The sequence below is a fragment of the Erinaceus europaeus genome, chromosome 18 (assembly GCF_950295315.1).
Source record: "Erinaceus europaeus chromosome 18, mEriEur2.1, whole genome shotgun sequence".
NCBI classification, from domain to species: Eukaryota; Metazoa; Chordata; class Mammalia; order Eulipotyphla; family Erinaceidae; genus Erinaceus; species Erinaceus europaeus.
This window is the reverse complement of record NC_080179.1, coordinates 78,499,848-78,513,623: the sequence shown is the minus strand read 5'-3', so window position 1 is coordinate 78,513,623 and position 13,776 is coordinate 78,499,848. Positions and strand designations below refer to the sequence as shown.

The 13,776-nt window shown below is 53.6% G+C and overlaps 6 non-coding genes across 6 annotated transcripts; all 6 read right to left on the bottom strand.

Annotated features, from left to right (window-relative positions):
- Nucleotides 1–649: 649 nt before the first annotated feature.
- Nucleotides 650–768, bottom strand: LOC132534441 (5S ribosomal RNA). Its single transcript, XR_009546168.1, has one exon. It is a non-coding gene; the product is annotated as a 5S ribosomal RNA (ribosomal RNA).
- A 2,351-nt stretch (nucleotides 769–3,119) lies between these two features.
- Nucleotides 3,120–3,238, bottom strand: LOC132534415 (5S ribosomal RNA). Its single transcript, XR_009546142.1, has one exon. It is a non-coding gene; the product is annotated as a 5S ribosomal RNA (ribosomal RNA).
- Nucleotides 3,239–5,595: 2,357 nt separating this feature from the next.
- LOC132534413 (5S ribosomal RNA) lies at nucleotides 5,596–5,714 on the bottom strand. The gene has a single exon (XR_009546140.1). It is a non-coding gene; the product is annotated as a 5S ribosomal RNA (ribosomal RNA).
- A 2,349-nt stretch (nucleotides 5,715–8,063) lies between these two features.
- On the bottom strand, nucleotides 8,064–8,182 carry LOC132534419 (5S ribosomal RNA). The gene has a single exon (XR_009546146.1). It is a non-coding gene; the product is annotated as a 5S ribosomal RNA (ribosomal RNA).
- A 2,346-nt stretch (nucleotides 8,183–10,528) lies between these two features.
- On the bottom strand, nucleotides 10,529–10,647 carry LOC132534412 (5S ribosomal RNA). Its single transcript, XR_009546139.1, has one exon. It is a non-coding gene; the product is annotated as a 5S ribosomal RNA (ribosomal RNA).
- Nucleotides 10,648–13,032: 2,385 nt separating this feature from the next.
- LOC132534411 (5S ribosomal RNA) lies at nucleotides 13,033–13,151 on the bottom strand. Its single transcript, XR_009546138.1, has one exon. It is a non-coding gene; the product is annotated as a 5S ribosomal RNA (ribosomal RNA).
- Between the last annotated feature and the right edge of the window lie 625 nt (nucleotides 13,152–13,776).

Here is a 13,776-nt window from a genome sequence, read left to right as displayed (position 1 = left end):
TCCAGTGGTTTTTTCTCAAAGTTTCTTTTTGATAAATAAATAAATAAATTTAAGAGAGAGAGGGAGAGAGACAGAGAGAAGGAGAGAGAAAGAGAGACAGGGACAGAGAGAGAGAAGCTTAAGCACACCTGGCACAAAGCACAAGGACTAGCATGAGGATCCCTGTTCGAGCACCCGGCTCCCCACCTGCAGGGGAGTCGATTCCCAAGTGGTGAAGCAGGTCTGTGGGTGTCTGTCTTTCTCTCTCCCTCTCTGTCTTCCCCTCCACTCTCCATTTCTCTCGGTCCTATCCAACAAAAACGACATCATTCATAACTCCAACAACAAAACAACCAGGGCAACCAAAGGGAATGAATCAAGACATAACAATGATTTTCAAAAAGGATTCCGGGAGGTGGTGGGGTGGTCAAGCTTTAGACTCTCAAGCATGAGGTCCCGAGTTGGATCCCCGGCAGCACATGTGCCAGAGTGATGTGTGGTTCTCCCTCTGTCCTCCTATCGTTCTCATCCATAAAAAAGTCTTTCCAAAAAAACAACTTCTCCAGAACAGATGAAAAAGAGAGAGAGCGAGAGAGAAGAAGGGGTCATGTGCCCAGGACAAGATGCTGGGCAATGCGCTGCAGAGGCAGGCAGGCAGGCAGGCAGCAAAAGCCTACAGCACCCGGTATTCCCAGGCGGTCTCCCATCCAAGTACTAACCAGGCCCGACCCTGCTTAGCTTCCAAGATCTGACGAGATCGGGCGTGCTCAGGGTGGTATGGCCATACACACACAAAGCCCTTTCTGCCGGCCTCAAGAAGCCAAGCCGACAGCCGCCGGCAACAGCGACGCCCACTGGCCGGCTCCGCACACTGCCACCCCTCCACGAGTGCCCGCTGGCCACCTGCACCCAACACACCACCCCCACCCACCCCACGCCGCCCCAGCCTCCGCCCCAGCCACCACCACCATCACCACCCAGCACCCCTCACAAAGCCCACACCGCTGCACAGGCAGGCAGGCTGGCAGCGACACATGCGGGGACACGCTGCGCACAAACACGCATGCCACATACACACGGACAGCCTGCCTGCCTGCATGATGCCTGCTGCCGGCTAACTGCCTCTGCTCCACAGGCTGCCTGCTGACCCACCCAACTGCTTCTCCTGGAGCAGGAGAACCAGGCACCAGGGGCAAGGAGAGCACAAGCCCCACTCCCACAGGGAGACCCACTCCCAGCTGAGGAGGAGGAGGTGGAGGAGCAGGAGGAGGAGCAGGAGGAGGAGAAGAAAAGGTCTGGTGGTGGCAAAGCAGTTGTCTTGCCTAAGGGTCCAGGTAGTACTTCAATAGTTAAGTCATTACTTACTGACAACATAAAAAAAAATGTAGAGAGGAAAAGAAGAGTTCAGTGACCAGCATTACCCTAAACCCTAGGTGAGTACTGATATGACAGAGAGCAGAAAGAAGTTAGGAAGAAAAGAAAGGAGAAAGAAGCTGAGGGAGAGAGAGAGAAAGAAAGAAAGAAAGAGGGAGAGAGAGGGAGACACTTGAGAGAGAGAGAGAGAGAGAGAGAGAGAGAGAGAGAGAAAAGGGAAGCAGGGCTTTTGCAAAGTTAACCCAATTCACATAGGCTCACTCCTAAGCTGAATATGGACCCCAGATCAGATCACATCACATCACATCACATCAATTGGGTTGATGGCCAAGAATATTTATACACCTTTCCCAGATTTGGGAGCTACTCTCATCCCTGATCCAGCTTTCTGGTCCTTCTGCCAGCCATGACATTGCCTCCCCAGAGAATAATTAGGATCTACCTGCATTTCAGATTTCAGGCTCAGGCTGAAAAACAAACAAACAAAGAAACACTAGTATAGCCACAGGCCCTTTGGAATGTAACTCAAATATGCCTCCTAGCTGTCTACAAAATGGAGAGCAACCACACTCTTCATCTGTACTAGTCCACTCTTTAGGCCCATCATTGGTCAACAATTGGTTTGGATTTATAAGTTAACTCTATTTTGCACCACCAGGTTCCAGATGCTAGCATGATGCTGACCAGACTTCCCTGGACAGACAACCCCACCCATGTGTCCTGGAGCTCCGCTTCCCCAGAGCCCTTCCCCGCTAGGGAAAGAGAGAGCCAGGTTGCAGTATGGACCGACCTGTCAACGCTCATGTTCAGCTGGGAAGCAGTTACAGAAGCCAGAACTCCCACCCGCACACCACACACGCACATGCACACGCACACGCACATGCACATGCACACGTACACATGCGTGCACACACACGCACGCACGCACGCACGCACACACACACACACACGCACACACACCTTCTGCATCCCACAGTGACCCTGGGTCCATACTCCCAGAGGGATAAAGAATTGGAAAGCTACCAGAGGAGGGGAGGGCAAGGGAGGGGAGGGGATACAGAGTTCTGGTGGTGGGAATTGTGTGCAGTTGGACCCCTCTTCTCCAGTGGTTTTCTCAATGTTTCTTTTTGATAAATAAATAAATAAATAAATAAATTTGAGAGAGAGAGGGAGAGAGACAGAGAGAGGGAGAGAGGCAGAGAGAGACAGAGACAGAGAGAGAGAAGCTTAAGCACACCTGGCGCAAAGCACAAGGACTGGCGTAAGGATCCCTGTTCGAGCCCCCGGCTCCCCACCTGCAGGGGAGTCGCTTCCCAAGTGGTGAAGCAGGTCTGTGGGTGTCTGTCTTTCTCTCTCCCTCTCTGTCTTCCCCTCCACTCTCCATTTCTCTCGGTCCTATCCAACAACAACGACATCCATCATAACTCCAACAATAAAACAACCAGGGCAACCAAAGGGAATGAATCAAGACATAACAATGATTTTCAAAAAGGATTCCGGGAGGTGGTGGGGTGGTCAAGCTTTAGACTCTCAAGCATGAGGTCCCGAGTTGGATCCCCGGCAGCACATGTGCCAGAGTGATGTGTGGTTCTCCCTCTGTCCTCCTATCGTTCTCATCCATAAAAAAGTCTTTCCAAAAAAACAACTTGTCCAGAACAGATGAAAAAGAGAGAGAGCGAGAGAGAAGAAGGGGTCGTGTGCCCAGGACAAGCTGCTGGGCAATGCGCTGCAGAGGCAGGCAGGCAGGCAGGCAGGCAGGCAGCAAAAGCCTACAGCACCCGGTATTCCCAGGCGGTCTCCCATCCAAGTACTAACCAGGCCCGACCCTGCTTAGCTTCCGAGATCAGACGAGATCGGGCGTGTTCAGGGTGGTATGGCCGTAGACGCACACAGCCCTTTCTGCCGGCCTCAAGAAGCCAAGCCGCCAGCCGCCGGCGCAACAGCGACGCCCACTGGCCGGCTCCGCACACTGCCACCCCTCCACGAGTGCCCGCTGGCCACCTGCACCCAACACACCACCCCCACCCACCCCACGCCGCCCCAGCCTCCGCCCCAGCCACCACCACCATCACCACCCGGCACCCCTCACAAAGCCCACACCGCTGCACAGGCAGGCAGGCTGGCAGCGACACATGCGGGGACACGCTGCGCACCCACACGCACGCCACATACACACGGACAGCCTGCCTGCCTGCCTGCCTGCCTGCCTGCCTGCATGATGCCTGCTGCCGGCTAACTGCCTCTGCTCCACAGGCTGCCTGCTGACCCACCCAACTGCTTCTCCTGGAGCGGGAGAACCAGGCACCAGGGCCAAGGAGAGCACAAGCCCCACTCCCACAGGGAGACCCAATCCCAGCTGAGGAGGAGGAGGTGGAGGAGCAGGAGGAGGAGCAGGAGGAGGAGAAGAAAAGGTCTGGTGGTGGCAAAGCAGTTGTCTTGCCTAAGGGTCCAGGTAGTACTTTAATAGTTAAGTCATTACTTACTGACAACATAAAAAAAAATGTAGAGAGGAAAAGAAGAGTTCAATGACCAGCATTACCCTAAACCCTAGGTGAGTACTGATATGACAGAGAGCAGAAAGAAGTTAGGAAGAAAAGAAAGGAGAATGAAGCTGAGGGAGAGAGAGAGAAAGAAAGAAAGAAAGAAAGAGGGAGAGAGAGGGAGACACTTGAGAGAGAGAGAGAGAAAAGGGAAGCAGGGCTTTTGCAAAGTTAACCCAATTCACATAGGCTCACTCCTAAGCTGAATATGGACCCCAGATCAGATCACATCACATCAATTGGGTTGATGGCCAAGAATATTTATACACCTTTCCCAGATTTGGGAGCTACTCTCATCCCTGATCCAGCTTTCTGGTCCTTCTGCCAGCCATGACATTGCCTCCCCAGAGAATAATTAGGATCTACCTGCATTTCAGATTTCAGGCTCAGGCTGAAAAACAAACAAACAAACAAACAAACAAACACTAGTATAGCCACAGGCCCTTTGGAATGTAACTCAAATATGCCTCCTAGCTGTCTACAAAATGGAGAGCAACCACACTCTTCATCTGTACTAGTCCACTCTTTAGGCCCATCATTGGTCAACAATTGGTTTGGATTTATAAGTTAACTCTATTTTGCACCACCAGGTTCCAGATGCTAGCATGATGCTGACCAGACTTCCCTGGACAGACAACCCCACCCATGTGTCCTGGAGCTCCGCTTCCCCAGAGCCCTTCCCCGCTAGGGAAAGAGAGAGCCAGGTTGCAGTATGGACCGACCTGTCAACGCTCATGTTCAGCTGGGAAGCAGTTACAGAAGCCAGAACTCCCACCCGCACACCACACACGCACATGCACACGCACACGCACATGCACATGCACACGTACACACGCGTGCACACACACGCACGCACGCACGCACACACACACACACACGCACACACACCTTCTGCATCCCACAGTGACCCTGGGTCCATACTCCCAGAGGGATAAAGAATTGGAAAGCTACCAGAGGAGGGGAGGGCAAGGGAGGGGAGGGGATACAGAGTTCTGGTGGTGGGAATTGTGTGCAGTTGGACCCCTCTTCTCCAGTGGTTTTCTCAATGTTTCTTTTTGATAAATAAATAAATAAATAAATAAATAAATTTGAGAGAGAGAGGGAGAGAGACAGAGAGAGGGAGAGAGGCAGAGAGAGACAGAGACAGAGAGAGAGAAGCTTAAGCACACCTGGCGCAAAGCACAAGGACTGGCGTAAGGATCCCTGTTCGAGCCCCCGGCTCCCCACCTGCAGGGGAGTCGCTTCCCAAGTGGTGAAGCAGGTCTGTGGGTGTCTGTCTTTCTCTCTCCCTCTCTGTCTTCCCCTCCACTCTCCATTTCTCTCGGTCCTATCCAACAACAACGACATCCATCATAACTCCAACAATAAAACAACCAGGGCAACCAAAGGGAATGAATCAAGACATAACAATGATTTTCCAAAAGGATTCCGGGAGGTGGTGGGGTGGTCAAGCTTTAGACTCTCAAGCATGAGGTCCCGAGTTGGATCCCCGGCAGCACATGTGCCAGAGTGATGTGTGGTTCTCCCTCTGTCCTCCTATCGTTCTCATCCATAAAAAAGTCTTTCCAAAAAAACAACTTGTCCAGAACAGATGAAAAAGAGAGAGAGCGAGAGAGAAGAAGGGGTCGTGTGCCCAGGACAAGCTGCTGGGCAATGCGCTGCAGAGGCAGGCAGGCAGGCAGGCAGGCAGGCAGGCAGCAAAAGCCTACAGCACCCGGTATTCCCAGGCGGTCTCCCATCCAAGTACTAACCAGGCCCGACCCTGCTTAGCTTCCGAGATCAGACGAGATCGGGCGTGTTCAGGGTGGTATGGCCGTAGACGCACACAGCCCTTTCTGCCGGCCTCAAGAAGCCAAGCCGCCAGCCGCCGGCGCAACAGCGACGCCCACTGGCCGGCTCCGCACACTGCCACCCCTCCACGAGTGCCCGCTGGCCACCTGCACCCAACACACCACCCCCACCCACCCCACGCCGCCCCAGCCTCCGCCCCAGCCACCACCACCATCACCACCCGGCACCCCTCACAAAGCCCACACCGCTGCACAGGCAGGCAGGCTGGCAGCGACACATGCGGGGACACGCTGCGCACCCACACGCACGCCACATACACACGGACAGCCTGCCTGCCTGCCTGCCTGCATGATGCCTGCTGCCGGCTAACTGCCTCTGCTCCACAGGCTGCCTGCTGACCCACCCAACTGCTTCTCCTGGAGCGGGAGAACCAGGCACCAGGACCAAGGAGAGCACAAGCCCCACTCCCACAGGGAGACCCACTCCCAGCTGAGGAGGAGGAGGTGGAGGAGCAGGAGGAGGAGCAGGAGGAGGAGAAGAAAAGGTCTGGTGGTGGCAAAGCAGTTGTCTTGCCTAAGGGTCCAGGTAGTACTTCAATAGTTAAGTCATTACTTACTGACAACATAAAAAAAAATGTAGAGAGGAAAAGAAGAGTTCAATGACCAGCATTACCCTAAACCCTAGGTGAGTACTGATATGACAGAGAGCAGAAAGAAGTTAGGAAGAAAAGAAAGGAGAAAGAAGCTGAGGGAGAGAGAGAGAAAGAAAGAAAGAAAGAGGGAGAGAGAGGGAGACACTTGAGAGAGAGAGAGAGAGAGAAAAGGGAAGCAGGGCTTTTGCAAAGTTAACCCAATTCACATAGGCTCACTCCTAAGCTGAATATGGACCCCAGATCAGATCACATCACATCACATCACATCAATTGGGTTGATGGCCAAGAATATTTATACACCTTTCCCAGATTTGGGAGCTACTCTCATCCCTGATCCAGCTTTCTGGTCCTTCTGCCAGCCATGACATTGCCTCCCCAGAGAATAATTAGGATCTACCTGCATTTCAGATTTCAGGCTCAGGCTGAAAAACAAACAAACAAACAAACAAAGAAACACTAGTATAGCCACAGGCCCTTTGGAATGTAACTCAAATATGCCTCCTAGCTGTCTACAAAATGGAGAGCAACCACACTCTTCATCTGTACTAGTCCACTCTTTAGGCCCATCATTGGTCAACAATTGGTTTGGATTTATAAGTTAACTCTATTTTGCACCACCAGGTTCCAGATGCTAGCATGATGCTGACCAGACTTCCCTGGACAGACAACCCCACCCATGTGTCCTGGAGCTCCGCTTCCCCAGAGCCCTTCCCCGCTAGGGAAAGAGAGAGCCAGGTTGCAGTATGGACCGACCTGTCAACGCTCATGTTCAGCTGGGAAGCAGTTACAGAAGCCAGAACTCCCACCCGCACACCACACACGCACACGCACACGCACATGCACATGCACACGTACACACGCGTGCACACACACGCACGCACGCACGCACACACACACACACACGCACACACACCTTCTGCATCCCACAGTGACCCTGGGTCCATACTCCCAGAGGGATAAAGAATTGGAAAGCTACCAGAGGAGGGGAGGGCAAGGGAGGGGAGGGTATACAGAGTTCTGGTGGTGGGAATTGTGTGCAGTTGGACCCCTCTTCTCCAGTGGTTTTCTCAATGTTTCTTTTTGATAAATAAATGAATAAATAAATAAATAAATTTGAGAGAGAGAGGGAGAGAGACAGAGAGAGGGAGAGAGGCAGAGAGAGACAGAGACAGAGAGAGAGAAGCTTAAGCACACCTGGCGCAAAGCACAAGGACTGGCGTAAGGATCCCTGTTCGAGCCCCCGGCTCCCCACCTGCAGGGGAGTCGCTTCCCAAGTGGTGAAGCAGGTCTGTGGGTGTCTGTCTTTCTCTCTCCCTCTCTGTCTTCCCCTCCACTCTCCATTTCTCTCGGTCCTATCCAACAACAACGACATCCATCATAACTCCAACAATAAAACAACCAGGGCAACCAAAGGGAATGAATCAAGACATAACAATGATTTTCAAAAAGGATTCCGGGAGGTGGTGGGGTGGTCAAGCTTTAGACTCTCAAGCATGAGGTCCCGAGTTGGATCCCCGGCAGCACATGTGCCAGAGTGATGTGTGGTTCTCCCTCTGTCCTCCTATCGTTCTCATCCATAAAAAAGTCTTTCCAAAAAAACAACTTGTCCAGAACAGATGAAAAAGAGAGAGAGCGAGAGAGAAGAAGGGGTCGTGTGCCCAGGACAAGCTGCTGGGCAATGCGCTGCAGAGGCAGGCAGGCAGGCAGGCAGGCAGGCAGGCAGCAAAAGCCTACAGCACCCGGTATTCCCAGGCGGTCTCCCATCCAAGTACTAACCAGGCCCGACCCTGCTTAGCTTCCGAGATCAGACGAGATCGGGCGTGTTCAGGGTGGTATGGCCATAGACGCACACAGCCCTTTCTGCCGGCCTCAAGAAGCCAAGCCGCCAGCCGCCGGCGCAACAGCGACGCCCACTGGCCGGCTCCGCACACTGCCACCCCTCCACGAGTGCCCGCTGGCCACCTGCACCCAACACACCACCCCCACCCACCCCACGCCGCCCCAGCCTCCGCCCCAGCCACCACCACCATCACCACCCAGCACCCCTCACAAAGCCCACACCGCTGCACAGGCAGGCAGGCTGGCAGCGACACATGCGGGGACATGCTGCGCACCCACACGCACGCCACATACACACGGACAGCCTGCCTGCCTGCCTGCCTGCATGATGCCTGCTGCCGGCTAACTGCCTCTGCTCCACAGGCTGCCTGCTGACCCACCCAACTGCTTCTCCTGGAGCGGGAGAACCAGGCACCAGGACCAAGGAGAGCACAAGCCCCACTCCCACAGGGAGACCCACTCCCAGCTGAGGAGGAGGAGGTGGAGGAGCAGGAGGAGGAGCAGGAGGAGGAGAAGAAAAGGTCTGGTGGTGGCAAAGCAGTTGTCTTGCCTAAGGGTCCAGGTAGTACTTCAATAGTTAAGTCATTACTTACTGACAACATAAAAAAAATGTAGAGAGGAAAAGAAGAGTTCAATGACCAGCATTACCCTAAACCCTAGGTGAGTACTGATATGACAGAGAGCAGAAAGAAGTTAGGAAGAAAAGAAAGGAGAAAGAAGCTGAGGGAGAGAGAGAGAAAGAAAGAAAGAGGGAGAGAGAGGGAGACACTTGAGAGAGAGAGAGAGAGAGAAAAGGGAAGCAGGGCTTTTGCAAAGTTAACCCAATTCACACAGGCTCACTCCTAAGCTGAATATGGACCCCAGATCAGATCACATCACATCACATCACATCAATTGGGTTGATGGCCAAGAATATTTATACACCTTTCCCAGATTTGGGAGCTACTCTCATCCCTGATCCAGCTTTCTGGTCCTTCTGCCAGCCATGACATTGCCTCCCCAGAGAATAATTAGGATCTACCTGCATTTCAGATTTCAGGCTCAGGCTGAAAAACAAACAAACAAACAAACAAACAAAGAAACACTAGTATAGCCACAGGCCCTTTGGAATGTAACTCAAATATGCCTCCTAGCTGTCTACAAAATGGAGAGCAACCACACTCTTCATCTGTACTAGTCCACTCTTTAGGCCCATCATTGGTCAACAATTGGTTTGGATTTATAAGTTAACTCTACTTTGCACCACCAGGTTCCAGATGCTAGCATGATGCTGACCAGACTTCCCTGGACAGACAACCCCACCCATGTGTCCTGGAGCTCCGCTTTCCCAGAGCCCTTCCCCGCTAGGGAAAGAGAGAGCCAGGTTGCAGTATGGACCGACCTGTCAACGCTCATGTTCAGCTGGGAAGCAGTTACAGAAGCCAGAACTCCCACCCGCACACCACACACGCACATGCACACGCACACGCACATGCACATGCACACGTACACACGCGTGCACACACACGCACGCACGCACGCGCACACACACACACACACACGCACACACACCTTCTGCATCCCACAGTGACCCTGGGTCCATACTCCCAGAGGGATAAAGAATTGGAAAGCTACCAGAGGAGGGGAGGGCAAGGGAGGGGAGGGGATACAGAGTTCTGGTGGTGGGAATTGTGTGCAGTTGGACCACTCTTCTCCAGTGGTTTTCTCAATGTTTCTTTTTGATAAATAAATAAATAAATTTGAGAGAGAGAGGGAGAGAGACAGAGAGAGGGAGAGAGGCAGAGAGAGACAGAGACAGAGAGAGAGAAGCTTAAGCACACCTGGCGCAAAGCACAAGGACTGGCGTAAGGATCCCTGTTCGAGCCCCCGGCTCCCCACCTGCAGGGGAGTCGCTTCCCAAGTGGTGAAGCAGGTCTGTGGGTGTCTGTCTTTCTCTCTCCCTCTCTGTCTTCCCCTCCACTCTCCATTTCTCTCGGTCCTATCCAACAACAACGACATCCATCATAACTCCAACAATAAAACAACCAGGGCAACCAAAGGGAATGAATCAAGACATAACAATGATTTTCCAAAAGGATTCCGGGAGGTGGTGGGGTGGTCAAGCTTTAGACTCTCAAGCATGAGGTCCCGAGTTGGATCCCCGGCAGCACATGTGCCAGAGTGATGTGTGGTTCTCCCTCTGTCCTCCTATCGTTCTCATCCATAAAAAAGTCTTTCCAAAAAAACAACTTGTCCAGAACAGATGAAAAAGAGAGAGAGCGAGAGAGAAGAAGGGGTCGTGTGCCCAGGACAAGCTGCTGGGCAATGCGCTGCAGAGGCAGGCAGGCAGGCAGGCAGGCAGGCAGGCAGCAAAAGCCTACAGCACCCGGTATTCCCAGGCGGTCTCCCATCCAAGTACTAACCAGGCCCGACCCTGCTTAGCTTCCGAGATCAGACGAGATCGGGCGTGTTCAGGGTGGTATGGCCGTAGACGCACACAGCCCTTTCTGCCGGCCTCAAGAAGCCAAGCCGCCAGCCGCCGGCGCAACAGCGACGCCCACTGGCCGGCTCCGCACACTGCCACCCCTCCACGAGTGCCCGCTGGCCACCTGCACCCAACACACCACCCCCACCCACCCCACGCCGCCCCAGCCTCCGCCCCAGCCACCACCACCATCACCACCCAGCACCCCTCACAAAGCCCACACCGCTGCACAGGCAGGCAGGCTGGCAGCGACACATGCGGGGACATGCTGCGCACCCACACGCACGCCACATACACACGGACAGCCTGCCTGCCTGCCTGCCTGCCTGCCTGCCTGCCTGCCTGCCTGCATGATGCCTGCTGCCGGCTAACTGCCTCTGCTCCACAGGCTGCCTGCTGACCCACCCAACTGCTTCTCCTGGAGCGGGAGAACCAGGCACCAGGGCCAAGGAGAGCACAAGCCCCACTCCCACAGGGAGACCCACTCCCAGCTGAGGAGGAGGAGGTGGAGGAGCAGGAGGAGGAGCAGGAGGAGGAGAAGAAAAGGTCTGGTGGTGGCAAAGCAGTTGTCTTGCCTAAGGGTCCAGGTAGTACTTCAATAGTTAAGTCATTACTTACTGACAACATAAAAAAAAATGTAGAGAGGAAAAGAAGAGTTCAATGACCAGCATTACCCTAAACCCTAGGTGAGTACTGATATGACAGAGAGCAGAAAGAAGTTAGGAAGAAAAGAAAGGAGAAAGAAGCTGAGGGAGTGAGAGAGAAAGAAAGAAAGAAAGAGGGAGAGAGAGGGAGACACTTGAGAGAGAGAGAGAGAAAAGGGAAGCAGGGCTTTTGCAAAGTTAACCCAATTCACACAGGCTCACTCCTAAGCTGAATATGGACCCCAGATCAGATCACATCACATCACATCACATCAATTGGGTTGATGGCCAAGAATATTTATACACCTTTCCCAGATTTGGGAGCTACTCTCATCCCTGATCCAGCTTTCTGGTCCTTCTGCCAGCCATGACATTGCCTCCCCAGAGAATAATTAGGATCTACCTGCATTTCAGATTTCAGGCTCAGGCTGAAAAACAAACAAACAAACAAACAAACAAACACTAGTATAGCCACAGGCCCTTTGGAATGTAACTCAAATATGCCTCCTAGCTGTCTACAAAATGGAGAGCAACCACACTCTTCATCTGTACTAGTCCACTCTTTAGGCCCATCATTGGTCAACAATTGGTTTGGATTTATAAGTTAACTCTATTTTGCACCACCAGGTTCCAGATGCTAGCATGATGCTGACCAGACTTCCCTGGACAGACAACCCCACCCATGTGTCCTGGAGCTCCGCTTCCCCAGAGCCCTTCCCCGCTAGGGAAAGAGAGAGCCAGGTTGCAGTATGGACCGACCTGTCAACGCTCATGTTCAGCTGGGAAGCAGTTACAGAAGCCAGAACTCCCACCCGCACACCACACACGCACATGCACACGCACACGCACATGCACACGTACACACGCGTGCACACACACGCACGCACGCACGCACACACACACACACACACACACACACACACACGCACACACACCTTCTGCATCCCACAGTGACCCTGGGTCCATACTCCCAGAGGGATAAAGAATTGGAAAGCTACCAGAGGAGGGGAGGGCAAGGGAGGGGAGGGGATACAGAGTTCTGGTGGTGGGAATTGTGTGCAGTTGGACCCCTCTTCTCCAGTGGTTTTCTCAATGTTTCTTTTTGATAAATAAATAAATAAATAAATAAATAAATTTGAGAGAGAGAGGGAGAGAGACAGAGAGAGGGAGAGAGGCAGAGAGAGACAGAGACAGAGAGAGAGAAGCTTAAGCACACCTGGCGCAAAGCACAAGGACTGGCGTAAGGATCCCTGTTCGAGCCCCCGGCTCCCCACCTGCAGGGGAGTCGCTTCCCAAGTGGTGAAGCAGGTCTGTGGGTGTCTGTCTTTCTCTCTCCCTCTCTGTCTTCCCCTCCACTCTCCATTTCTCTCGGTCCTATCCAACAACAACGACATCCATCATAACTCCAACAATAAAACAACCAGGGCAACCAAAGGGAATGAATCAAGACATAACAATGATTTTCAAAAAGGATTCCGGGAGGTGGTGGGGTGGTCAAGCTTAAGACTCTCAAGCATGAGGTCCCGAGTTGGATCCCCGGCAGCACATGTGCCAGAGTGATGTGTGGTTCTCCCTCTGTCCTCCTATCGTTCTCATCCATAAAAAAGTCTTTCCAAAAAAACAACTTGTCCAGAACAGATGAAAAAGAGAGAGAGCGAGAGAGAAGAAGGGGTCGTGTGCCCAGGACAAGCTGCTGGGCAATGCGCTGCAGAGGCAGGCAGGCAGGCAGGCAGGCAGGCAGGCAGCAAAAGCCTACAGCACCCGGTATTCCCAGGCGGTCTCCCATCCAAGTACTAACCAGGCCCGACCCTGCTTAGCTTCCGAGATCAGACGAGATCGGGCGTGTTCAGGGTGGTATGGCCGTAGACGCACACAGCCCTTTCTGCCGGCCTCAAGAAGCCAAGCCGCCAGCCGCCGGCGCAACAGCGACGCCCACTGGCCGGCTCCGCACACTGCCACCCCTCCACGAGTGCCCGCTGGCCACCTGCACCCAACACACCACCCCCACCCACCCCACGCCGCCCCAGCCTCCGCCCCAGCCACCACCACCATCACCACCCGGCACCCCTCACAAAGCCCACACCGCTGCACAGGCAGGCAGGCTGGCAGCGACACATGCGGGGACACGCTGCGCACCCACACGCACGCCACATACACACGGACAGCCTGCCTGCCTGCCTGCCTGCCTGCCTGCCTGCCTGCATGATGCCTGCTGCCGGCTAACTGCCTCTGCTCCACAGGCTGCCTGCTGACCCACCCAACTGCTTCTCCTGGAGCGGGAGAACCAGGCACCAGGGCCAAGGAGAGCACAAGCCCCACTCCCACAGGGAGACCCACTCCCAGCTGAGGAGGAGGAGGTGGAGGAGCAGGAGGAGGAGCAGGAGGAGGAGAAGAAAAGGTCTGGTGGTGGCAAAGCAGTTGTCTTGCCTAAGGGTCCAGGTAGTACTTCAATAGTTAAGTCATTACTTACTGACAACATAAAAAAAATGTAGA